Source organism: Ranitomeya variabilis, chromosome 4 (genome assembly GCF_051348905.1).
Source record: "Ranitomeya variabilis isolate aRanVar5 chromosome 4, aRanVar5.hap1, whole genome shotgun sequence".
Taxonomy (NCBI): Eukaryota; Metazoa; Chordata; class Amphibia; order Anura; family Dendrobatidae; genus Ranitomeya; species Ranitomeya variabilis.
The window spans coordinates 719,069,454-719,096,841 of NC_135235.1; the positions used below are offsets into that span (position 1 = coordinate 719,069,454).

Here is a 27,388-nt window from a genome sequence, read left to right on the forward strand (position 1 = left end):
AAAGAATGCCAAGTGCCGAATATCAGATTATAATAAGAGCAGTCAAGACACCGGTTGGTGGCACAAAAGGAGATTTACTTCCCCCAGTGTTAACGAAGTAGCTATTGTAATGGTTGGACGGGATACAATTACCGTATATACTCGTGTACAAGCTGAGATTTAACACTTTTTTGTGCTGAAAACGCCCCCTCGGCTTATACAAGAGTTAGTGTCCCGGGGGGGGGGGGGGGGGGGGGTCGGAGGGGGAGGGAGAGCGGCAGGAGTCGGCAGCTGTCACATCATACTCACCCACTCCTCGCGCAATTGCTGCTAGTGGAGCGCCCCCGTGGGCAGTGGGGTACTCGGTACCGGGTCCTTCGGTTCTCAAGGGGGATGTCACGGTGGCTGACCCGGTCCGTGGCCCTCGGGAGGTCCGGTGAAAAAGGGGGGAAAGGTCTTTAAAGGGGGAAATGTTTGTGACGCCACCTGTGGTATTCAGTCAGGGTGACCGACGCTGCTTAGGGGTCCGCTGGGGTGATGTTATGGCAGCTAGATAGTATACCTTCCCACAGGTGAAGTATGTCCCCAGGGCTTCCCAGTGTGTAGATGGTGGATGGTGTGAGGCACAGTGAAGAACGAGGACACAAGGTTGCAGTGTCTTTACCTTTTTACTGAAGGCTTCAGCATCCACAGTCCAGAACACAGATCACAGGGCAGGCAGAGCCCGGCCGGTTTGGAGGCAAATCCAGAGTCCCCTTATCCAGGTGGAAATTAGTAGCCTTCCTCTAGCTACTGGGTGTTGTAGTACCTTATTGCTGAGCCTCTCATAAGGTCCTCACAACTGTTGTTGGTGTTCTAGATGTTGTATCTCTCTCTGTCCCCCAGATGGATAGGACAAACCCGTATGACTGGTGGCGTAAGGCTTTTTACAGGGACTCTATCATGCCCCAGCCCCTCGTGGGTGCCACCTTGCCTCCTGGGTATATGGCAGGCAGGTAACGTGGAATTAGCGGTCCTGCCCGTCTCTGGAGCAAGGCATAGAGAACTGTTGCTCCCTCGGTGTTCTGGCTCCGTGATCCTGCGCCTCAGAAGGAGGCAGCCTGTGTAGGGCAGGACTCCTTCTGGTTCCCTCTCCTTTTGCTATGACTTCTTCTCACTCTCTACAATACAATTTGCTGTTTGTGTCTCTTTCTTTCATTACTGCAACGACCAGGACCCTGGGGCGCTGCACAAGCCCTCCCCATCACAGCTTCTTCCTGTGTCCAGCGGTCACGTGGTACCGCTCATTAAAGTAATAAATATGGATGCGCCTCCACTCCCATAGAGGTGGAGCACATATTCATTACTTTAATGAGCGGTACCATGTGACCACTGAACACAGGAAGAAGCTGCCGGTCACGGGACAACAGAGATGCAAGGACATGCAGTGACAGCGCGAGCAGGGTGAGGAGGACGGAGGAGCAGAGTGGAGCAATGCCCACAATGGGGGGGGGGGGGGAGGAAGGAGGAGCCATGTACACAACAGGGGGAGCCACACATACCACGACAGGGATGAGGGGACAATGCATACACGTCTTATACTCAAGTTAATAAGTTTACCCAGTTTTCCATGCCAAAATTAGGTGCCTCGGCTTATACTTAGGTAGGCTTACTTGGGTAGGCTTATGGTATTCAGCAATGGAGAGAATCTTCAAAGTATTGCAGAAACACATAGATCATATAATGCTCTGCAATATCCTATAATATCGTGGAATGGCCAAGATGGCGATCACTATAATCTAATGCAGACTGATCACAATACTGCAAGGCCAACCAATAAAATATCAGCTATGGATATCTACGCCTACCAAATAATGATCAAACATGGCTCATCAAACCACATTCAACAATGCCGGCAACTTTTTCATCAATTTATAGTAGATATGTATGCCAAGGTGGAAAGCGAGTGTATTTTGTACATGACAGAACCAGCAAAAAGTTTCAGTGGATGGCTATTTTTACCGGCTACATTTACAAACAGGAACACATATACTCGAGTACAGATTTGTTTATTACAGTTACCATATATGTGATAAAGACCGCTGTGTCGGTCTAAACGCGTAGCTTGCCTCTGACAGTGTTTAGGTGTTGTCCCAGGAGTCTATCCCATTTTAACATGTTGGAATAAAGTTTACGATTTTATTGAGAAGCTGGAACCCTTTTTTTTTTTTTTGGAAAATAGATACCAATAAAAGTAAAATTAATTGAGACATCAGTAAGTTAAGTGTTTTTGAATATCCATATTGAATCAGGAGCCCCATATAGTTCATGATGGGCCCCATAAGATGCTCCATACAAAATACGCCCCATATAATGCTCCACAAATGCTGATTATGACCCCATAAGATGCTCCAAAGAGACATTTGCCCCATACAATGCTGCAGAAATGTTGATTATGGCCCCATAAGATGCTCCATTGACACATTTGCCCCATATAATGCTGCACAAATTCCGATTATGGCCCCATAAGATGCTCCATACAGATATTTGCCCCATAGGATGCTGCAGAAATGTTGATTATGACCCCATAAGATGCTCCATACAGATACTTGCCCCATATAATGCTCCACAAATGCTGATTATGGCCCCATAAGATGCTGCAAAGAGACATTTGCCCCATACAATGCTGCACAAATGCTGATTATGGCCCCATAAGATGCTCCATAGACTATTATGCCCCATGTAATGCTGCACAAATGATGATTATGGCCCCATAAGATGCTCCATAGACACATTTGCCCCATATAATGCTGCACAAATGCTGATTATGGCCCCATAAGATGCTCCTTAGACTATTATGCCCCATATGCTATTGCTGCGATAAAAAATAAATAAAAAAAATATCACATACTCACCTCTCGTTGCTCAGGCCCCAGGCACTTGCTATAGTCACCTTTCACCGTTCCACCACCAGGTGCCACTTTGTCTTCCCTGTCTTCTGCACTGACATTCAAGCAGAGGGGTAGCACTAACCACATCATCGCGCCCTCTGACCTGAGCGTCACAGGCAGATGACGTGGAAGACAGCGCCCGGCGATGGAACGAGGAGAGGTGAATATCTCCGTGCTCCCGGGCGCGGCAGCTCTTCCAGGGTTGAGCGGTCACCGTTACCGCTCATTACAGTAATGAATATGTGGCTCCACCTCTATGGGAGTGGAGTAGCATCCATATTCATTACTGTAATGAGCGGTACCATGTGACCGCTCAAAGCTGGAAGAGCTGCCGTGCCCAGAGACCATCGGAGATGCAGGGACGCGCCAGGAGCAGGTGTGTATGTCACAGCCGCCGCTCCCCCTCCCCCGCCGACCTCCCTGGGACAATGCCTTGAGTATAAGCCGAGAGGGGCACTTTCAGCCTAAAAAAATGGGCTGAAATTCTCGGCTTATACTCAATTATATACGGTATGTGTAATCCAACTTGGCCAGGAATAAAGGAAGAGCTTCTGAATGGTCAGAGCCCCACTGATCAACATGATTAAACAGCAATTTATTCAAAAATTGGTCATGGTCATTGAAGTAATTACAAAGAGTCAAATTTTTGGGGAAACTAGATCTTAGATGTTGTATCGACACAGCATTTAATCTTAATTATGCCAGACGTATATTTTTAGTAGGTCAAGAGACAGACTATTGCCACACGAGTCTGAAAGTAGACTCTTGAAATTGATGTTTGTGAATTGTTGAATGGCTGCTGTTTACATTTCATATCAGCTCTTACTGTTTATTGTGTTACTATCTTTGAAAGATCGGGATGCAGGGCCTTTGGACAATCAATGTCTGCTAATATGTTGATTACCAATTGTATAAATCCATATAGCTTGTTTGCCTGCAAAACAGTGGAAGGCAAACTATCCACATTGATTAAATACTCAAACAATGACAGCTAATCTCATCCCAAATTCCCCCTGACCTGTGGATGATGGTCTGGAGGACAGCTTTGGGTATAAAAATGATCTCTATCCTACTGCTAAGAGACTCTACAGAACAGCAAAGGCACTATGGCTCCATCACGAAGGATACAGATTTGACATTCTACAGGATGCCAGTTTAAGTGACCACTGCCCTAGCTGGAAGAATACAGATCTGCTCAATTGACCATCACTGAACCCATGGAGATGCTGGCGAAGCCAGGTTGGGACCCTCAGGTCACCTGGACCCATTGAGATGTTTGGAGGAACCAGTTTGGGACCATCAGGTCACCTGGCACCGTGCCTCAAAGGACTTTCAGATTCATAAGCTGTTTGTTATCTCCTCTTTGTGGGTGCCCGCCAAAAGAGGGGTGCCACTGGTGAGGGTAGTTGGATCCATTAGGGCGATAGAGAACCACTAAGGCCGGGGTCACACTAGACCGTAATACGGACGAGTGCTATGCGATAAAAAATCGCATAGCACTCGGCACAATGTTAATCTATGGTGCAGCTCCCATCATCCGATATTTTCTCCACCGTATTTCGGATCCGAGGGAACTCGCAGCCTGCTGCGATTGTCAGCGTATCTCGGCCGAGACTCGCCAATGCAAGTCTATGGGTGCGAGAAAAAATCGGATTACACACGGACCATGCGTGTGCATTGCGAGAAATACGCAGCGGTGTTCTATAGAAAAGCCGGTAATTCAATTGCCGGCTTTGCATTTCTCCTGCACAAACCCGACAGGATATGAGACATGGTTTACATACAGTAAACCATCTCATATCCCCATTTTTTTTGCATATTCCACACTACTAATGTTAGTAGTGTGTGTATGCAAAATTTCAGCGCTGTAGCTGCTGAAATAAAGGGTTAAATGGCGGAAAAAATTGGCGTGGGCTCCCGCGCAATTTTCTCCGCCAGAATGGTAAAGCCAGTGACTGAGGGCAGATATTAATAGCCAGGAGAGGGTCCATGGTTATTGGCCCCCCCGTGGCTAAAAACATCTGCCCCCAGCCACCCCAGAAAAGGCACATCTGGAAGATGCGCCTATTCTGGCACTTGGCCACTCTCTTCCCACTCCCTGTAGCGGTGGGATATGGGGTAATGAAGGGTTAATGCCACCTTGCTATTGGAAGGTGACATTAAGCCAGATTAATAATGGAGAGGCGTCAATTATGACACCTATCCATTATTAATCCTATTGTTGGAAAGGGTTAAAAACACACACACACATGATTTAAAAGTAGTTTAATGAAATAAACACAGCGGTTGTTGTAATAATTTATTGTTCTCGCAATCCATCAGGACCACCCTCGCTTGGAAAAATAATAAACGCACAAGATACATACCCTCAGCTGACCCGTCACGTCCCACGAAGTAATCCATCTGAAGGGGTTAACTAATATTACAAGCAGGAGCCCTGCAAATGCAGCTGTGCTCCGTGCCTGTAATCCCCGGCGAATGAATGAAATGTAGGTCATTGACCTACATTTCCTTCAGTCGCGGTGAGGCGCCCCCTGGTGGATGTCCTCATATGACCTGGAGCGTGGGAAAAAGTTCCCAGGCTGCAGTTCATGAGAACATCCAGCAGAGGGCGCCTCACCGCGACTGAAGGAAATGTAGGTCAATGACCTACATTTCATTCATTCGCCGGGGATTACAGGCACGGAGCACAGCTGCATTTGCAGGGCTCCTGCTTGTAATATTAGTTAACCCCTTCAGATGGATTACTTCGTGGGACGTGACGGGTCAGCTGAGGGTATGTATCTTGTGCGTTTATTATTTTTCCAAGCGAGGGTGGTCCTGATGGATTGCGAGAACAATAAATTATTACAACAACCGCTGTGTTTATTTCATTAAACTACTTTTAAATCATGTGTGTGTGTGTTTTTTAACCCTTTCCAACAATAGGATTAATAATGGATAGGTGTCATAATTGACGCCTCTCCATTATTAATCTGGCTTAATGTCACCTTCCAATAGCAAGGTGGCATTAACCCTTCATTACCCCATAGCCCACCGCTACAGGGAGTGGGAAGAGAGTGGCCAAGTGCCAGAATAGGCGCATCTTCCAGATGTGCCTTTTCTGGGGTGGCTGGGGGCAGATGTTTTTAGCCACGGGGGGGCCAATAACCATGGACCCTCTCCTGGCTATTAACCCCTTCACCCCCAAGGGTGGTTTGCACGTTAATGACCGGGCCAATTTTTACAATTCTGACCACTGTCCCTTTATGAGGCTATAACTCTGGAACGCTTTGACGGATCTTGGCGATTCTGACATTGTTTTCTCGTGACATATTGTACTTCATGTTAGTGGTAAAATTTATTCGATATAACTTGCATTTATTTGTGAAAAAAACGAATATTTGGCGAAAATTTTGAAAATTTCGCAATTTTCCAACTTTGAATTTTTATGCCCTTAAATCACAGACATATGTCACGCAAAATACTTAATAAGTAACATTTCCCACATGTCTACTTTACATCAGTACAATTTTGGAACCAAAATTTTTTTTTTGTGACGGAGTTATAAGGGTTAAAAGTTAACCAGCAATTTCTCATTTTTACAACACCATTTTTTTTTAGGGACCACATCTCATTTGAAGTCATTTTGAGGGGTCTATATGATAGAAAATACTCAAGTGTGACACCATTCTAAAAACTGCACCCCTCAAGGTGCTCAAAACCACATTCAAGAAGTTTATTAACCCTTCAGGTGTTTCACAGGAATTTTTTGAATGTTTAAATAAAAATGAGCATTTAACTTTTTTTCACACACAATTTATTTCAGCTCCAATTTGTTTTATTTTACCAAGGGTAACAGGAGAAAATGGACCCCCAAAGTTGTTGTACAATTTGTCCTGAGTACGCTGATACCCAATATGTGAGGGTAAACCACTGTTTGGGCGTATGGCAGAGCTCGGAAGGAAAGGAGCGCCATTTGACTTTTCAATGCAAAATTGACTGGAATTGAGATGGGACGCCATGTTGCGTTTGGAGAGCCCCTGATGTGCCTAAACACTGAAACCCCCTACAAGTGACACCATTTTGGAAAGTAGACCCCCTAAGGAACTTATCTTGATGTGTGGTGAGCACTTTGACCCACCAAGTGCTTCACAGAAGTTTATAATGCAGAGCCGTAAAAATAAAAAATCATATTTTTTCACAAAAATGATCTTTTTGCCCCCAATTTTTTATTTTCCCAAGGGTAAGAGAAGAAATTGGACCCCAAAAAATGTTGTGCAATTCGTCCTGAGTACGATGATACCCCATATGTGGGTGTAAACCATTGTTTGGGCGCATGGCAGAGCTTGGAAGGGAAGGAGCGCCATTTGACTTTTCAATGCAAAATTGACTGGAATTGAGATGGGACGCCATGTTGCGTTTGGAGAGCCCCTGATGTGCCTAAACATTGAAACTCCCTACAAGTGACACCATTTTGGAAAGTAGACCCCCTAAGGAACTTATCTAGATGTGTGGTGAGCACTTTGACCCACCAAGTGCTTCACAGAAGTTTATAATGCAGAGCCGTAAAAATAAAAAATCATATTTTTTCACAAAAATGATCTTTTTGCCCCCAATTTTTTATTTTCCCAAGGGTAAGAGAAGAAATTGGACCCCAAAAAATGTTGTGCAATTTGTCCTGAGTACGCTGATACCCCATATGTGGGTGTAAACCATTGTTTGGGCGCATGGCAGAGCTTGGAAGGGAAGGAGCGCCATTTGACTTTTCAATGCAAAATTGACTGGAATTGAGATGGGACGCCATGTTGCGTTTGGAGAGCCCCTGATGTGCCTAAACACTGAAACCCCCTACAAGTGACACCATTTTGGAAAGTAGACCCCCTAAGGAACTTATCTTGATGTGTGGTGAGCACTTTGACCCACCAAGTGCTTCACAGAAGTTTATAATGCAGAGCCGTAAAAATAAAAAATCATATTTTTTCACAAAAATGATCTTTTCACCCCCAATTTTTTATTTTCCCAAGGGTAAGAGAAGAAATTGGACCCCAAAAAATGTTGTGCAATTTGTCCTGAGTACGCTGATACCCCATATGTGGGTGTAAACCATTGTTTGGGCGCATGGCAGAGCTTGGAAGGGAAGGAGCGCCATTTGACTTTTCAATGCAAAATTGACTGGAATTGAGATGGGACGCCATGTTGCGTTTGGAGAGCCCCTGATGTGCCTAAACATTGAAACTCCCTACAAGTGACACCATTTTGGAAAGTAGACCCCCTAAGGAACTTATCTAGATGTGTTTTGAGAGCTTTGAACCCCCAAGTGTTTCACTACAGATTATAACGCAGAGCCGTGAAAATAATTTTTATTTTTTTTCTCAAAAATGATTTTTTAGCACCCAGCTTTGTATTTTTACAAGGGTAACAGAATAAATTGGACCCCAAAATTTGTTTTCCAATTTGTCCTGAGTACGCTGATACCCCATATGTGGGGGGGAACCACTGTTTGGGCGCATGACAGAGCTCGGAAGGGAAGGAGCGCCATTTGGAATGCAGACTTAAATGGATTGGTCAGCAGCCGTCACGTTGCATTTGCAGAGCCCCTGATGTACCCAAACAGTACAAACCCCCCACAAGTGACCCCATATTGGAAACTAGACCTCCCAAAGAACTTATCTAGATGTGTTTTGAGAACTTTGAACCCCCAAGTGTTTCACTAAAGTTTATAGCGCAAAGCCGTGAAAATAAAAATTCTTTTTTTTTTTCACAAAAATGATTTTTTAGCCCCCAGTTTTGTATTTTCACAAGGGTAACAGGATAAATTAGACCCCAAAAGTTGTTGTCCAATTTGTCCTGAGTACGCTGATACCCCATATGTGGGGGGGAACCACTGTTTGGGTGCATGACAGAGCTCGGAAGGGAAGGAGCGCCATTTGGAATGCAGCCTTAAATGGATTGGTCTGCAGGCGTCACGTTGCATTTGCAGAGCCCCTGATGTACCCAAACAGTACAAACCCCCCACAAGTGACCCCATATTGGAAACTAGACCTCCCAAGGAACTTATCTAGATGTGTTGTGAGAACTTTGAACCCCCAAGTGTTTCACTACAGTTTATAACGCAGAGCCGTGAAAATAAAACATCTTTTTTTTCCCACAAAAATGATTTTTAGCCCCCCAAATTTTTATTTTCCTAAGGATAACAAGAGAACTTGGACCCCAGAAGTTGTTGTTCAATTTGTCCCGAGTACGCTGATAACACATATGTTGGGGTAAACCCCTTTTTGGGCGCACGGGAGAGCTCGGAAGGGAAGGAGCACTGTTTTACTTTTTCAACGCAGAATTGGCTGGAATTGAGATTGGACGCCATGTCGCGCTTGTAGAGCCCCTGATGTGCCTGGACAGTGGAAACTCCCCAATTCTACCTGAAACCCTAACCCAAACACACCCCTAACCCTAATCCCAACGGTAACCCTAACCACACCCCTAGCCCTGACACACCCATAATTCTAATCCCAACCCTAATCCAAACGTAAATGTAATCCAAACCCTAACCCTAACTTTAGCCCCAACCCTAACTTTAGCCCCAACCCTAACTTTACCTCCAACCCTAGCCCTAACCCTAACCCTAACCCTACCCCTAACCCTAACCCTAAACGTGACTGAAATACGTGGCACTGAAATACGTGGCACTGAAATACGTGGCACTGAAATACGTGGCACTGAAATACGTGGCACTGAAATACGTGGCACTGAAATACGTGATACGTGGCACTTAAATACGTGGCACTGAAACACGTGGCACTGAAATACGTGATACGTGGCACTGAAATACGTGGCACTGAAATACGTGGCACTGAAATACGTGGCACTGAAATACGTGGCACTGAAATACGTGGCACTGAAATACGTGGCACTGAAATATGTGATACGTGGCACTGAAATACGTGGCACTGAAATACGTGGCACTGAAATACGTGGCACTGAAATACGTGGCACTGAAATACGTGGCACTGAAATACGTGGCACTGAAATACGTGGCACTGAAATACGTGATACGTGGCACTGAAATACGTGGCACTGAAATACGTGGCACTGAAATACGTGATACGTGGCACTTAAATACGTGGCACTGAAACACGTGGCACTGAAATACGTGATACGTGGCACTGAAATACGTGGCAGTGAAATACGTGGCACTGAAATACGTGGCACTGAAATACGTGATACGTGGCACTGAAATACGTGGCACTGAAATACGTGATACGTGGCACTGAAATACGTGGCACTGAAATACGTGATACGTGGCACTGAAATACGTGGCACTGAAATACGTGATACGTGGCACTGAAATACGTGGCACTGAAATACGTGGCACTGAAATACGTGGCACTGAAATACGTGGCACTGAAATACGTGGTACTAAAATATGTGGCACTGAAATACGTGATACGTGGCACTGAAATATGTGATACGTGGCACTGAAACACGTGGCACTGAAATACGTGGCACTGAAATACGTGGCACTGAAATACGTGGCACTATGACTGTCAGAAAATGTTCATTAAACGGTTAGGGGTGAGGTTAGGGGTAGAGTTAGGGTTAGGGTTTGGATCCCTTTATCACCTTGATGGTGGTGGGTGGCTTTTCAGTGTGTTTAAATGCATGCGTTTTTAAAGCAAACAAACGCATGTGCTTAAAAACGCAAGAAAATACTGCAGGTTGTATTTCTGAAAATGAACGCATGCAGAAAAAAAACGCATGCGTTTGAAAACGCGACCAAACGCGTACAAAAAAACCGCATGCGTTTTCAATGTTAAATATAGGGAAAAAACGCATGCGTTTTTTTGTGCAAAAAACGCTGCAGACAAAAACGCAAGTGTGAAACCAGCGACGCTTTTTATAGCAAAAAAGTTTTTGCGTCTCCACATTTTGAGACCTATAATTTTTCCACATTTTGCTCCACAGAGTCATGTGAGGTCTTGTTTTTTGCGGGACGAGTTGACGTTTTTATTGGTAACATTTTCGGACACGTGACCGTTTTTGATCGCTTTTTATTCCGATTTTTGTGAGGCAGAATGACCAAAAACCAGCTATTCATGAATTTCTTTTGGGGGAGGCGTTTATACCGTTCCGCGTTTGGTTAAATTGATAAAGCAGTTTTATTCTTCGGGTCAGTACGATTACAGCGATATCTCATTTATATCATTTTTTTATGTTTTGGCGCTTTTATACGATAAAAACTAAAATATAGAAAAAATAATTATTTTCGTATCGCTTTATTCTCAGGACTATAACTTTTTTATTTTTTTGCTGATAATGTTGTATGGCGGCTTGTTTTTTGCGGGACAAGATGACGTTTTCAGCGGTACCATGGATATTTATATCAGTCTTTTTGATCGCGTGTTATTCCACTTTTTGTTCGGCGGTATGGTAATAAAGCGTTGTTTTTTGCCTCGTTTTTTTTTTTTTTTTCTTACGGTGTTTACTGAAGGGGTTAACTAGTGGGGCAGTTTTATAGGTTGGGTCGTTACGGACGCGGCGATACTAAATATGTGTACTTTTATAGTTTTGTTTTTTTTATTTAGATAAAGAAATGTATTTATGGGAATAATATATATTTTTTTATTATTATTTATTTAGGATTTTTTTTTTTTTTTTTTTACACATGTGGAAAAATTTTTTTTTAACTTTTTTACTTTGTCCCAGGGGGGGACATCACAGATCATTGATCTGGCAGTGTGCACAGCACTCTGCCAGATCGACGATCTGCTGTGCAGGGCTGCAGGCTTACCAAGTGTCTGCTCTGAGCAGACACTCGGTAAGCCACCTCCTTCCCTGCAGGACCCGGATGCCGCGGCCATCTTGGATCCGGGACCTGCAGCCAGGAAGGAGGTAGGAGACCCTCGCAGCAACGCGATCACATCGCGTTGCTCCGGGGGTCTCAGGGAAGCCCGCAGGGAGCCCCCTCCCTGCGCGATGCTTCCCTATACCGCCGGTACACTGCGATCATGTTTGATCGCGGTGTGCCGGGGGTTAATGTGCCGGGGGCGGTCCGTGACCGCTCCTGGCACATAGTGCCGGATGTCAGCTGCGATATGCAGCTGACACCCGGCCGCGATCGGCCGCGCTCCCCCCATGAGCGCCGCTGATCGGTGATGACGTACTATCCCGTCGGCGGTCATACGGGCCCACCCCACCTCGACGGGATAGTACGTCAAATGTCGGGAAGGGGTTAATATCTGCCCTCAGTCACTGGCTTTACCACTCTGGCGGAGAAAATTGCGCGGGAGCCCACGCCAATTTTTTCCGCCATTTAACCCTTTATTTCAGCAGCTACAGCGCTGAAATTTTGCATACACACACTACTAACATTAGTAGTGTGGAATATGCAAAAAAAATGGGGATATGAGATGGTTTACTGTATGTAAACCATGTCTCATATCCTGTCGGGTTTGTGCAGGAGAAATGAAAAGCCGGCAATTGAATTACCGGCTGTTCACAGATATCGCACTGAATGAAATATAAATACAGAATATATATATATGTGTCTCAATGATATATATATATATATATATATACTGTATATATGTTTTCCCGAACATTTGAGCACATAAATCCATTAGATGTTGGTTTTGCAAGCTTGCGAGAAAATCTCGGCATACGGATGCCATACGGATGTCACACGGATGTCACACGGATCATTTGATGCGAGGAAATCGCATCCTCGCACTGCACACGGATCACTGTTTTTGAAACATTTGTGCGATTCTCGGCCGTGAAAAACGGACCGTTTTTTTATACGTTAAGTGTGTCCCCGGCCTAAGAGGTTCACCGTGAAGTGGCAGTGAGCTTCATACAGTCTGATCAGAATATTAAACTAAGAACCTCATGTTCAGTTATTACATAGTATATACAGTACATAGTAAGTATAGTATTACAGACTTGGAAATTAATTGTTTGGGACGAATGTACCATGGCGCACAAGAAAGCAGTCAAGACCCTAGATCACACCTTGAGAGATCTGCGGGGATCCATTGCTTATTAGGGGAATTGTTGTGCTTTTTATAGATGACATCTGACAAACTTTACCTTTTCTTCAGTGAATAACACCAAAAAACGAGCTGAATGGCTGTTTAAAATCTTATCTATGTAGACATATTCAGAAGTAACTCTGACTAATTTGCGAGTTCATGTGATGGGAAATACTACTGCAGACAAGTTTACCTGCCACCTACTATGCCTCGGAAACAACAGGTTCCCTAAAGATTTCACTACTGGCTTAATCTCCTTCCCAGAAGACTTTTACAGAAGGACGTCCTCGGTACTGGAGGTCACTGACCAAGTTTTCCCCGATATTTGTAACAACTGTAACTCCCATCAGCGGCTTTGTGATCGCACAATCCTAGCGCCTAAAAATGCCAGTGTCAGCTCCATAATCTACAGATACAGGGGAGACAGTCCAGCGAGCACATGTCCGTTGCTTCAGTCATGGGGAGTGAACAAGCCAGAATGTTCCCATTAGAGTTCCTGAATTCTTTGGGGTCTCCCAGATGTCACCGCAGGGGCTCACTATAAGGATAGGAGCTCCAATAATATTACTGAGGAACCTTCACCACAAATTGTGTAACGGCGCAAGGTCGTGTGTCCAAGTCTCAGCCCAGCGTTATTGGGGCCTCTATTCTTATGGGAAACTAAGGGGGAAAGGTTTCCATCCTGCGTCTTCCCCCTCGTTATAAATCGACACGTCCCCCATTATAGGCTCCTGAAGGTCCCAATCCGACTTGTATTTACTATGACCAGAAACAAAGCACAAGGTCAATCACTGACAGGAGCCGAGGAATTTGGGGGAGACGTCACATAGGAAACTCTACGCTGCTTGTTCTAGGGCGGTGACCCCAAAATCTCCATATATGAGGGAAAACGGAAAACACTGTTTACCAGAAAGCTCCAATAGATGATGTATCTGTAATCAGTCTGACCTCCCTATCCGCAGCTGTTACATCACTGTTCACACCACACCGAGACCCCAAAAGAGTCTCATCAGTGCTGAATGGGTTAATGTCCCCCCAAGCCCTGTAATGTGGAATCTCTCCACCTACGTCCAACCGCAGACCCTCATACCACATAGAGAATAATGGAGGCTCCAGCACCGACCTCCACCCGCAGAGCCACCCTCCACATAGAGAATAATGGAGCCTCCAGCACCGACCTCCACCCGCAGAGCTGTACTCCACATAGAGAATAATGGAGCCTCCAGCACCTACCTCCACCCGCAGAGCCGCACTCCACATAGAGAATAATGGAGCCTCCAGCACCGACCTCCACCCGCAGAGCCGCACTCCACATAGAGAATAACGGAGCCTCCAGCACCGACCTCCACCCGCAGAGCCGCACTCCACATAGAGAATAATGGAGCCTCCAGCACCGACCTCCACCCGCAGAGCCGCACTCCACATAGAGAATAATGGAGCCTCCAGCACCGACCTCCACCCGCAGAGCTGTACTCCACATAGAGAATAATGGAGCCTCCAGCACCGACCTCCACCCGCAGAGCCGCACTCCACATAGAGAATAATGGGGCCTCCAGCACCGACCTCCACCCGCAGAGCCGCACTCCACATAGAGAATAATGGAGCCTCCAGCACCGACCTCCACCCGCAGAGCCGCACTCCACATAGAGAATAATGGAGCCTCCAGCACTGACCTCCACCCACAGAGCCGCACTCCACATAGAGAATAACGGAGCCTCCAGCACCAACCTCCACCCGCAGAGCCGCACTCCACATAGAGAATAATGGAGCCTCCAGCACCGACCTCCACCCGCAGAGCCGCACTCCACATATAAAATAATGGAGCCTCCAGCACCGACCTCCACCCGCAGAGCCGCACTCCACATAGAGAATAATGGGGCCTCCAGCACCGACCTCCACCCGCAGAGCTGTACTCCACATAGAGAATAATGGAGCCTCCAGCACCGACCTCCACCCGCAGAGCCGCACTCCACATAGAGAATAATGGGGCCTCCAGCACCGACCTCCACCCGCAGAGCCGCACTCCACATAGAGAATAATGGAGCCTCCAGCACCGACCTCCACCCGCAGAGCCGCACTCCACATAGAGAATAATGGGGCCTCCAGCACCGACCTCCACCCGCAGAGCAGCACTCCACATAGAGAATAATGGGGCCTCCAGCACCGACCTCCACCCACAGAGCCGCACTCCACATAGAGAATAATGGAGCCTCCAGCACCGACCTCCACCCGCAGAGCCGTACTCCACATAGAGAATAATGGAGCCTCCAGCACCGACCTCCACCCGCAGAGCAGCACTCCACATAGAGAATAATGGGGCCTCCAGCACCGACCTCCACCCGCAGAGCCGCACTCCACATAGAGAATAATGGAGCCTCCAGCACCGACCTCCACCCGCAGAGCCGCACTCCACATATAAAATAATGGAGCCTCCAGCACCGACCTCCACCCGCAGAGCCGCACTCCACATAGAGAATAATGGAGCCTCCAGCACCGACCTCCACCCGCAGAGCCGCACTCCACATATAAAATAATGGAGCCTCCAGCACCGACCTCCACCCGCAGAGCTGTACTCCACATAGAGAATAATGGAGCCTCCAGCACCGACCTCCACCCGCAGAGCCGCACTCCACATAGAGAATAATGGGGCCTCCAGCACCGACCTCCACCCGCAGAGCCGCACTCCACATAGAGAATAATGGAGCCTCCAGCACCGACCTCCACCCGCAGAGCCGCACTCCACATAGAGAATAATGGAGCCTCCAGCACCGACCTCCACCCGCAGAGCAGCACTCCACATAGAGAATAATGGGGCCTCCAGCACCGACCTCCACCCACAGAGCCGCACTCCACATAGAGAATAATGGAGCCTCCAGCACCGACCTCCACCCGCAGAGCTGTACTCCACATAGAGAATAATGGAGCCTCCAGCACCGACCTCCACCCGCAGAGCCGCACTCCACATAGAGAATAATGGAGCCTCCAGCACCGACCTCCACCCGCAGAGCTGTACTCCACATAGAGAATAATGGAGCCTCCAGCACCGACCTCCACCCGCGGAGCCGCACTCCACATAGAGAATAATGGAGCCTCCAGCACCGACCTCCACCCGCAGAGCCGCACTCCACATAGAGAATAATGGAGCCTCCAGCACCGACCTCCACCCGCAGAGCTGTACTCCACATAGAGAATAATGGAGCCTCCAGCACCGACCTCCACCCGCAGAGCCGCACTCCACATAGAGAATAATGGAGCCTCCAGCACCGACCTCCACCCGCAGAGCTGCACTCCACATAGAGAATAATGGAGCCTCCAGCACCGACCTGCACCCGCAGAGCCGCACTCCACATAGAGAATAATGGAGCCTCCAGCACCGACCTCCACCCGCAGAGCAGCACTCCACATAGAGAATAATGGGGCCTCCAGCACCGACCTCCACCCGCAGAGCTGTACTCCACATAGAGAATAATGGAGCCTCCAGCACCGACCTCCACCCGCGGAGCCGCACTCCACATAGAGAATAATGGAGCCTCCAGCACCGACCTCCACCCGCAGAGCCGCACTCCACATAGAGAATAATGGAGCCTCCAGCACCGACCTCCACCCGCAGAGCCGCACTCCACATAGAGAATAATGGAGCCTCCAGCACCGACCTCCACCCGCAGAGCCGCACTCCACATAGAGAATAATGGGGCCTCCAGCACTGACCTCCACCCGCAGAGCCGCACTCCACATAGAGAATAATGGGGCCTCCAGCACCGACCTCCACCCGCAGAGCCGCACTCCACATAGAGAATAATGGAGCCTCCAGCACCGACCTCCACCCGCAGAGCCGCACTACACATAGAGAATAATGGAGCCTCCAGCACCGACCTCCACCCGCAGAGCCGCACTCCACATAGAGAATAATGGAGCCTCCAGCACCGACCTCCACCCGCAGAGCCGCACTCCACATAGAGAATAATGGGGCCTCCAGCACCGACCTCCACCCGCAGAGCTGTACTCCACATAGAGAATAATGGAGCCTCCAGCACCGACCTCCACCCGCAGAGCCGCACTCCACATAGAGAATAACGGAGCCTCCAGCACCGACCTCCACCCGCAGAGCCGCACTCCACATAGAGAATAATGGGGCCTCCAGCACCTACCTCCACCCGCAGAGCTGTACTCCACATAGAGAATAATGGAGCCTCCAGCACCGACCTCCACCCGCAGAGCCGCACTCCACATAGAGAATAACGGAGCCTCCAGCACCAACCTCCACCCGCAGAGCCGCACTCCACATAGAGAATAATGGAGCCTCCAGCACCTACCTCCACCCGCAGAGCCGCACTCCACATAGAGAATAATGGGGCTTCCAGCACTGACCTCCACCTGCAGAGCCGCACTCCACATAGAGAATAATAGAGCCTCCAGCACCGACCTCCACCCGCAGAGCCGCACTCCACATAGAGAATAATGGGGCCTCCAGCACCGACCTCCACCCGCAGAGCCGCACTCCACATAGAGAATAATGGGGCCTCCAGCACCGACCTCCACCCGCAGAGCCGCACTCCACATAGAGAATAATGGGGCCTCCAGCACCGACCTCCACCCGCAGAGCCGCACTCCACATAGAGAATAATGGGGCCTCCAGCACCGACCTCCACCCGCAGAGCCGCACTCCACATAGAGAATGGAGCCTCCAGTACCGACCTCCACCCGCAGAGCCGCACTCCACATAGAGAATAATGGAGCCTCCAGCACCGACCTCCACCCGCAGAGCCGCACTCCACATAGAGAATAATGGAGCCTCCAGCACCGACCTCCACCCGCAGAGCCGCACTCCACATAGAGAATAATGGGGCCTCCAGCACCGACCTCCACCCGCAGAGCCGCACTCCACATAGAGAATAATGGGGCCTCCAGCACCGACCTCCACCCGCAGAGCCGCACTCCACATAGAGAATAATGGAGCCTCCAGCACCGACCTCCACCCGCAGAGCCGCACTCCACATAGAGAATAACGGAGCCTCCAGCACCAACCTCCACCCGCAGAGCCGCACTCCACATAGAGAATAATGGAGCCTCCAGCACCGACCTCCACCCGCAGAGCCGCACTCCACATAAATAATGGGGCCTCCAGCACCGACCTCCACCCGCAGAGCCGCACTCCACATAGAGAATAATGGAGCCTCCAGCACTGACCTCCACCCGCAGAGCCGCACTCCACATAGAGAATAACGGAGCCTCCAGCACCGACCTCCACCCGCAGAGCCGCACTCCACATAGAGAATAATGGAGCCTCCAGCACCGACCTCCACCCGCAGAGCCGCACTCCACATATAAAATAATGGAGCCTCCAGCACCGACCTCCACCCGCAGAGCCGCACTCCACATAGAGAATAATGGAGCCTCCAGCACTGACCTCCACCCGCAGAGCCGCACTCCACATAGAGAATAACGGAGCCTCCAGCACCGACCTCCACCCGCAGAGCCACACTCCACATAGAGAATAATGGAGCCTCCAGCACCGACCTCCACCCGCAGAGCCGCACTCCACATAGAGAATAATGGAGCCTCCAGCACCGACCTCCACCCGCAGAGCCGCACTCCACATAGAGAATAATGGAGCCTCCAGCACCGACCTCCACCCGCAGAGCCGCACTCCACATAGAGAATAATGGAGCCTCCAGCACCGACCTCCACCCGCAGAGCTGTACTCCACATAGAGAATAATGGAGCCTCCAGCACCGACCTCCACCCGCAGAGCCGCACTCCACATAGAGAATAATGGAGCCTCCAGCACCGACCTCCACCCGCAGAGCCGTACTCCACATAGAGAATAATGGAGCCTCCAGCACCGACCTCCACCCGCAGAGCCGCACTCCACATAGAGAATAATGGAGCCTCCAGCACCGACCTCCACCCGCAGAGCCGCACTCCACATAGAGAATAATGGAGCCTCCAGCACCGACCTCCACCCGCAGAGCCGCACTCCACATAGAGAATAACGGAGCCTCCAGCACCGACCTCCACCCGCAGAGCCGCACTCCACATAGAGAATAATGGAGCCTCCAGCACCGACCTCCACCCGCAGAGCCGCACTCCACATAGAGAATAATGGAGCCTCCAGCACCGACCTCCACCCGCAGAGCCGCACTCCACATAGAGAATAATGGAGCCTCCAGCACCGACCTCCACCCGCAGAGCCACACTCCACATGGAGAATAATGGGGACTCCAGCACCGACCTCCACCCGCAGAGCTGTACTCCACATAGAGAATAATGGAGCCTCCAGCACCGACCTCCACCCGCAGAGCTGTACTCCACATAGAGAATAATGGAGCCTCCAGCACCGACCTCCACCCGCAGAGCCGCACTCCACATAGAGAATAATGGAGCCTCCAGCACCGACCTCCACCCGCAGAGCCGTACTCCACATAGAGAATAATGGAGCCTCCAGCACCGACCTCCACCCGCAGAGCCGCACTCCACATAGAGAATAATGGAGCCTCCAGCACCGACCTCCACCCGCAGAGCCGCACTCCACATAGAGAATAATGGAGCCTCCAGCACCGACCTCCACCCGCAGAGCCGCACTCCACATAGAGAATAACGGAGCCTCCAGCACCGACCTCCACCCGCAGAGCCGCACTCCACATAGAGAATAATGGAGCCTCCAGCACCGACCTCCACCCGCAGAGCCGCACTCCACATAGAGAATAATGGAGCCTCCAGCACCGACCTCCACCCGCAGAGCCGCACTCCACATAGAGAATAATGGAGCCTCCAGCACCGACCTCCACCCGCAGAGCCGCACTCCACATAGAGAATAATGGAGCCTCCAGCACCGACCTCCACCCGCAGAGCCGCACTCCACATAGAGAATAATGGAGCCTCCAGCACCGACCTCCACCCGCAGAGCCACACTCCACATAGAGAATAATGGGGCCTCCAGCACCGACCTCCACCCGCAGAGCCGCACTCCACATAGAGAATAATGGAGCCTCCAGCACCGACCTCCACCCGCAGAGCTGTACTCCACATAGAGAATAATGGAGCCTCCAGCACCGACCTCCACCCGCAGAGCCGCACTCCACATAGAGAATAATGGAGCCTCCAGCACCGACCTCCACCCGCAGAGCTGTACTCCACATAGAGAATAATGGAGCCTCCAGCACCGACCTCCACCCGCAGAGCCGCACTCCACATAGAGAATAATGGAGCCTCCAGCACCGACCTCCACCCGCAGAGCCGCACTCCACATAGAGAATAATGGAGCCTCCAGCACCGACCTCCACCCGCAGAGCCGCACTCCACATAGAGAATAATGGAGCCTCCAGAACCAACCTGCACCCGCAGAGCCGCACTCCACATATATGGCTATTCTGTGCGCACAGGACCTGTGATGAGGTCACAGGAGGGGAGGAGTCAGGGGTCACATGATCAGGGGCCTCAGTGTATGCAGGACTCTGCTGTGCTGGTTGTCATGGTGCTGGATGAGGGGAAGTTTATGTGTGGGGTCAGGAGGGGTTTACAGTGTGGATATAGCAGAGTCGTGTGTGTACGAGGTGTATGGAGCAGACTGTACACTGTGTTCCAAATTATTATGCAAATTGGATTTAAGTGTGATAAAGATTTAATTGTTTTGTTTTTCAAATAAACTCATGGATGGTATTGTGTCTCAGGGTTCAATGGATCACTGAAATCAATCTTAAACACATGTGATAATTAGTTTTCCAGGTGATTCTAATTAAAGGAAAACTATTTAAAAATTATGTTCCACATTATTAAGCAAGCCACGGGTTTCAAGCAATATGGGAAATAAAAAGGATCTCTCTGCTGCTGAAAAGCATTAAATAGTGCAATGCCTTGGACAAGGTATGAAAACATCAGATATTTCACGAAAACTTAAGAGTGATCATCATACTGTGAAGAGATTTGTGACTGAAACGGAGCACAGACAGACTTCATGCAGATAAAGGCATAATGAGGAAGTTTTCTGCCAGACAAATTCATTGGATTAAGAGAGCAGCTGCTAAAAAGCCATTACAAAGCAGCAAACAGTTATTTGAAGCTGCTGGTGCCTCTGGAGTCCCTCGAACTTCAAGGTGTAGGATCCTTCAAAGGCTTGCTGTGGTGCATAAACCTACTATTCGGCCACTCCTAAACAGTGTTCACAAGCAGAAATGATTGTATTGGGCCCACACATACATGAAAACTAATTTTCAAACAGTCTTGTTTACTGATGAGTGTCGAGCAACCCTGGACGGTCCAGATGGATGGAGTAGTGGATGGTTGGCGGATGGTCACCATGTCCCAACAAGGCTGCAACGTCAGCAAGGAGGTGGTGGAGTCATGTTTTGGGCCGGAATCATGGAGAAACAGCTGGTGGGGCCCTTTAAGGTTCCTGAAGGTGTGAAAATGACCTCAGCAAAGTAAATAGAGTTTCTGATTGACAACTTTCTTCCATGGTCTAAAAAGCAGAAACGTGCCTTCAGGAGCAAAATCATCTTCATGCTGACAATGCCCCATCTCATGCTGCAAAGAATACCTCTGAGTCATTGGCTGCTATGGGCATAAAAGGAGATAAACTCATGGTGTGGCCACCATCTTCCCCTGACCTCAACCCTATAGAGAACCTTGGGAGTATCATCAAGCAAAAGATCTATGAAGGTGGGAGGCAGTTCATATCCAAACAGCAGCTCTGGGAGGCTATTCTGACTTCATGCAAAGAAATACAAGCAGAAACTCTCCAAAAACTCACAAGTTCAATGGATGCAAGAATTGTGAAGGTGACATCAGAGAAGGTTCCTATGTTAATATGTAACTTGGCCTGTTAGGATGTTTTGGAGTTAAATAGCTTTTTGTTCAGTGAATGTGACCTCCTAATGCTGCAAATTCCACAAATGAGCATTTTCAGTTCTTTAAAACATATCAAATGTTTAGACATTCTACTGTGCCTAATAATTTGGAACAGTGCATTTTGAGTTTTTATTCATTTTGGAGATTATACTGTTATCATTGGGAGGTTTCTTCAATAAAATTCAATGTATAATCTAACGGGTGATGACTTTTATTAGACTGACTGTCATTTGCACCGACCATTTAGGAAAATCCGAGAAAAATTTCATTTGCATAATAATTTGGAACATAGTGTATATAACAGAAGTACTGGGTGTACGCTGCGCACAGAGCGGATCCGGGTGTGAGGCTTCGGGTATATAGGCCGCAGTGCAGACACTTGCTGAGTGTGAGGAGCGAGTGGAGTGGGATCCCAGTGATAAGAGAATCTCCGCTGCTCCCTCCATTGATGCCGTACACAGTGCGCAGCAATGATAAATGTGATCGTACTCTTGGGTCTGCCGTTGAGTATGGGTCTGGAGGCGGGACTTTTCAAAAAATTGGGACCACAGTACCATACTATTAGGGTATGTGCACACGTTGTGGATTTTGCTGCGGATCCGCAGCGTTTCTGCAGCTGCGGGTCCGCAGCAGATTCCCATGAGTTTACAGTTCAATGTAAACCTATGGGAAACCGAAAACGCTGTGCACATGCTGCGGAAAAAACTGTGTGGGAACGCAGCGGTTTACATTCCGCAGCATGTCACTTCTTTGTGCGGAATCGCGGCGATTCTGCACACATAGGAATGCATTGATCTGCTTACTTCCCACATGGGGCTATGCCCATCATGCGGGAAGTAAGCGGATCATGTGCGGATGGTACCCAGGGTGGAGGAGAGGAGACTCTCCTCCAGGCCCTGGGAACCATATTTGTGTAAAAAAAAAGAATTAAAGTAAAAAATAATGATATACTCACCTCTCAGTGCTGCACGCGTCACATGATCGGAGGTCGGCGATGCTTCAGTATTGTAACCATAGAGGTCCTTGAGACCTCTATGGTTACTGATCCCCGGCAGCTGTGAGTGCCACCCTGTGGTCGGCGCTCACAGCACACCTGCATTTCTGCTACATAGCAGATCACTGCTATGTAGCAGAGGCGATCGGGCTGTGTCTGCTTCTAGCCTCCCATGGAGGCTATTGAAGCATGGCAAAAGTTAAAAAAAAAGTTTAAAAAAATGTGAAAATAATAAAAAAAATATCAAAGTTTAAATCACCCCCCTTTCGCCCCAATCAAAATAAATCAATAAAAAAAAAAAAATCAAATCTACACATATTTGGTATCGCCACGTTCAGAATCGCCCGATCTATCAATAAAAAAAAGCATCAACCTGATCGCTAAACGGCGTAACGAGAAAAAAATCGAAACGCCAGAATTACGTTTTTTTGGTCGCTGCAACATTGCATTAAAATGCAATAACGGGCGATCAAAAGAACGTATCTGCACCGAATTGGAATAATTAAAAACGCCAGCTCGGCACACAAAAAATAAGCCCTGTTATGACCTGGTGGTTAAGGAGCCACACTGATATGACCTGGTGGCTAAACGGCAACATGGGACGAGCTCTGAGGAGGTGGTATCTTTACTGACCGCAATCCCTAATCCTAACAACAACACTAGTAATAGCCGTGGGATGTTCCTGACTCTCCCTAGACACCTCGTCACAGCCTAAGAACTAACTACCCCTAAAGAAGGAAATAGAAAGCTATCTTGCCTCAGAGAAGACCCCAAAAGGAAAGATATCCCCCCTGTTGTGAATTTGGTTTCTGGGCTCCCCCGGTGGTTCTGGTGGTACTGCACTTGTGTGCTTCATCTCCTCTGTTCACCTGTTTCCATCAGGATGTGGGAGTTGTCTATTTAGCCTTGCTCCTCAGTCATTTCTATGCCGGCCAACAATGTTACCAGAAGCCTTTCTGTTGCATGTTCCTGCTCCTAGACTACTATCAGCTAAGTTGGACTTGTAGTCCTAAGATTGGTTTGCATTTTTGTTCCAGTTCTCTGTGTTTGAATATTTCTGAGGCTGGAAGCTCTTGTGAGCTGAAATTGCCACTCTGGTGTCATGAGTTGATATTAGAGTCTTAAAGTAATTTCAGGATGGTGTTTTGAAAGGGTTTTCAGCTGACTGTGAAGTTCCCTTTTCTGTCTTCCTACTATCTAGTAAGCGGACCTCAATTTGCTAAACCTATCTTCATACTTCGTATGTCAATTTCCTCTAAAATCACCGACAATATATGTGGGGGCTACTGTCTGCCTTTTGGGGAAAATTTCTCTAGAGGTAAGCCAGGTCTGTATTTTCCTCTGCTAGGGTCAGTCAGTCCTCCGGCTGGCGCTGGGCGTCTAGGGATAAAACGTAGGCACGCTACCCGGCCACTGTTAGTTGTGCGGTAGGTTTAGCTCACAGTCAGCTCGAGTTCCCATCTTCCAAGAGCTAGTCCTTTTGTATGCTTTACTACGGTCTCTTGCCATTGAGAACCATGACAGTTTGGCCGGCCAAGGGTTAAAATAATTGGCAGAAGAAAGGAGAGAAAAGAAGTCTGCAGAGAATTTTTTTTTTTTTTTTTTTTCTGAGTTTGCTCATTAGTTGATTCACTTGCATCTCTGCTTACTGCAGCCTTCGTCTCTCTCTCCTTCTAATCCTTGAATGGTTCTGATTTCACCTGATTAAAATGGATCCTCAGAGTTTAGCTACAGGTTTGGATAATCTCGCTATGAAGGTTCAAAGTTTACAGGATTTTGTAATTCATGCTCCTATATCTGAACCTAGAATTCCTTTACCTGAATTTTTCTCCGGGGATAGATCTCGCTTCCAGAATTTCAAACATAATTGTAAATTATTTTTGTCTCTGAGATCTCGCTCCGCTGGAGATCCTGCACAGCAGGTCAGGATTGTAATTTCCTTGCTCCGGGGCGACCCTCAGGATTGGGCATTTGCTTTGGCACCAGGGGATCCTGCGTTGCTCAATGTGGATGCGTTTTTCCTGGCTTTGGGGTTGCTTTATGAGGAACCTCATTTAGAGATTCAGGCTGAAAAAGCCTTGATGGCCCTGTCTCAAGGGCAAGATGAGGCTGAAATATACTGCCAAAAATTTCGTAAGTGGTCTGTGCTTACTCAGTGGAATGAGTGCGCCCTGGCGGCGAATTTCAGAGAGGGTCTCTCTGATGCCATTAAGGATGTTATGGTGGGGTTCCCTGTGCCTACAGGTCTGAATGAGTCCATGACAATGGCTATTCAGATTGATCGGCGTTTGCGGGAGCGCAAACCTGTGCACCATTTGGCGGTGTCTACTGAGAAGGCGCCAGAGATTATGCAATGTGATAGAATTCTGTCCAGAAGCGAACGACAGAATTTTAGGCGGAAAAATGGGTTATGGTTCTATTGTGGTGATTCAACTCATGTTATATCAGCATGCTCTAAACGTACTAAGAAGGTTGATAAGTCTGTTTCAATTGGCACTTTACAGTCTAAGTTTATTCTATCTGTGACCCTGATTTGCTCTTTATCGTCTATTACCGCGGACGCCTATGTCGACTCTGGCGCCACTTTGAGTCTTATGGATTGGTCCTTTGCCAAACGCTGTGGGTTTAATTTAGAGCCTCTGGAAGTTCCTATACCTCTGAAGGGTATTGACTCCACGCCATTGGCTAGTAATAAACCACAATACTGGACACAAGTAACTATGCGTATTAATCCGGATCACCAGGAGATTATTCGCTTCCTTGTGTTGTATAATCTACATGATGTGTTGGTGCTTGGATTGCCATGGCTGCAATCTCATAACCCAGTCCTCGACTGGAAAGCAATGTCTGTGTTAAGCTGGGGATGTCAGGGGACTCATGGGGACGTACCTTTGGTTTCCATTTCGTCATCAATTCCCTCTGAGATTCCGGAATTTTTATCTGATTATCGTGACGTTTTTGAGGAGCCTAAACTTGGTTCACTACCTCCGCACAGAGATTGCGATTGTACTATAGATCTGATTCCGGGCAGTAAGTTTCCAAAGGGTCGTTTATTTAATCTATCTGTGCCTGAACATGCTGCTATGCGGGAATATATTAAGGAGTCCTTGGAAAAGGGACATATTCGTCCTTCGTCATCTCCCTTAGGAGCCGTTTTTTTCTTTGTATCTAAAAAAGATGGCTCTTTGAGGCCGTGTATTGATTATCGGCTTTTGAATAAAATCACGGTTAAATATCAGTATCCTTTGCCACTGCTGACTGATTTGTTTGCTCGAATAAAGGGGGCCAAGTGGTTCTCTAAGATTGATCTTCGTGGGGCGTATAATTTAGTGCGAATTAAGCAGGGGGATGAGTGGAAAACCGCATTTAATACGCCTGAGGGCCATTTTGAGTATTTAGTAATGCCTTTTGGTCTTTCAAATGCCCCTTCAGTCTTTCAATCTTTTATGCATGACATTTTCCGTGAATATTTGGATAAATTTATGATTGTGTATCTGGATGATATTTTGATTTTTTCGGATGACTGGGACTCTCATGTCCAACAGGTCAGGAGGGTTTTTCAGGTTTTGCGCTCTAATTCCTTGTGTGTAAAGGGTTCTAAGTGTGTTTTTGGGGTTCAAAAGATTTCGTTTTTGGGGTACATTTTTTCCCCCTCTTCCATTGAGATGGACCCTGTCAAGGTTCAGGCTATTTGTGATTGGACGCAACCCTCTTCTCTTAAGAGCCTTCAGAAGTTTTTAGGCTTTGCTAATTTTTATCGTCGATTTATAACTGGTTTTTCTGATGTTGCTAAGCCGTTGACTGATTTGACTAAGAAGGGTGCTGATGTTGCTGATTGGTCCCCTGCTGCTGTGGAGGCCTTTCGGGAGCTTAAGCGCCGCTTTTCTTCCGCCCCTGTATTGCGTCAGCCTGATGTTACTCTTCCTTTTCAGGTTGAGGTCGACGCTTCAGAAATCGGAGCTGGGGCGGTTTTGTCGCAGAAAAGTTCCGACTGCTCCGTGATGAGACCTTGCGCGTTCTTTTCTCGTAAATTTTCGCCCGCTGAGCGAAATTATGATATTGGTAATCGGGAGCTCTTGGCTATGAAGTGGGCTTTTGAGGAGTGGCGTCATTGGCTTGAGGGGGCTAGACATCAGGTGGTGGTATTGACCGACCACAAGAATTTGATTTATCTTGAGTCTGCCAGGCGCCTGAATCCTAGACAGGCGCGCTGGTCGTTATTTTTCTCTCGGTTTAATTTTGTGGTTTCTTACCTACCGGGTTCTAAAAATGTGAAGGCGGATGCCCTTTCTAGGAGTTTTGAGCCTGATTCCCCTGGTAATTCTGAACCTACAGGTATCCTTAAGGATGGAGTGATGTTGTCTGCTGTTTCCCCAGACTTGCGACGGGTCTTGCAGGAGTTTCAGGCGGATAGACCTGATCGTTGCCCGCCTGGTAGACTGTTTGTTCCGGATGAATGGACCAGTAGAGTCATCTCGGAGGTCCATTCTTCTGCGTTAGCTGGTCATCCTGGAATCTTTGGTACCAGGGATTTGGTGGCTAGGTCCTTCTGGTGGCCTTCCCTGTCGCGAGATGTGCGAGGTTTTGTGCAGTCTTGTGATGTTTGTGCTCGGGCCAAGCCTTGTTGTTCT

General features: G+C 48.1%; 2 protein-coding genes across 5 annotated transcripts in view; one reads left to right on the forward strand and one right to left on the reverse strand.

Moving 5' to 3' along the window:
• The window catches only part of LOC143766587 (uncharacterized), a 925,271-nt gene that overhangs the window by 650,855 nt on the left and 247,028 nt on the right, over positions 1 to 27,388 (forward strand). The gene's annotated exons all lie outside the window — the stretch shown is intronic.
• Positions 1 to 27,388, reverse strand: part of LOC143766599 (uncharacterized) — a 264,129-nt gene that overhangs the window by 177,280 nt on the left and 59,461 nt on the right. The window contains exon 1 of one of the 4 annotated variants that reach the window (XM_077254396.1): positions 15,146 to 15,277. The exons of the other annotated variants lie outside the window; for them this stretch is intronic. The gene's annotated coding sequence lies outside the window, so the exon portion shown is untranslated. Of the gene's footprint in view, positions 1 to 15,145; positions 15,278 to 27,388 lie in introns of those variants that run through there. 4 annotated transcript variants of the gene reach the window in all.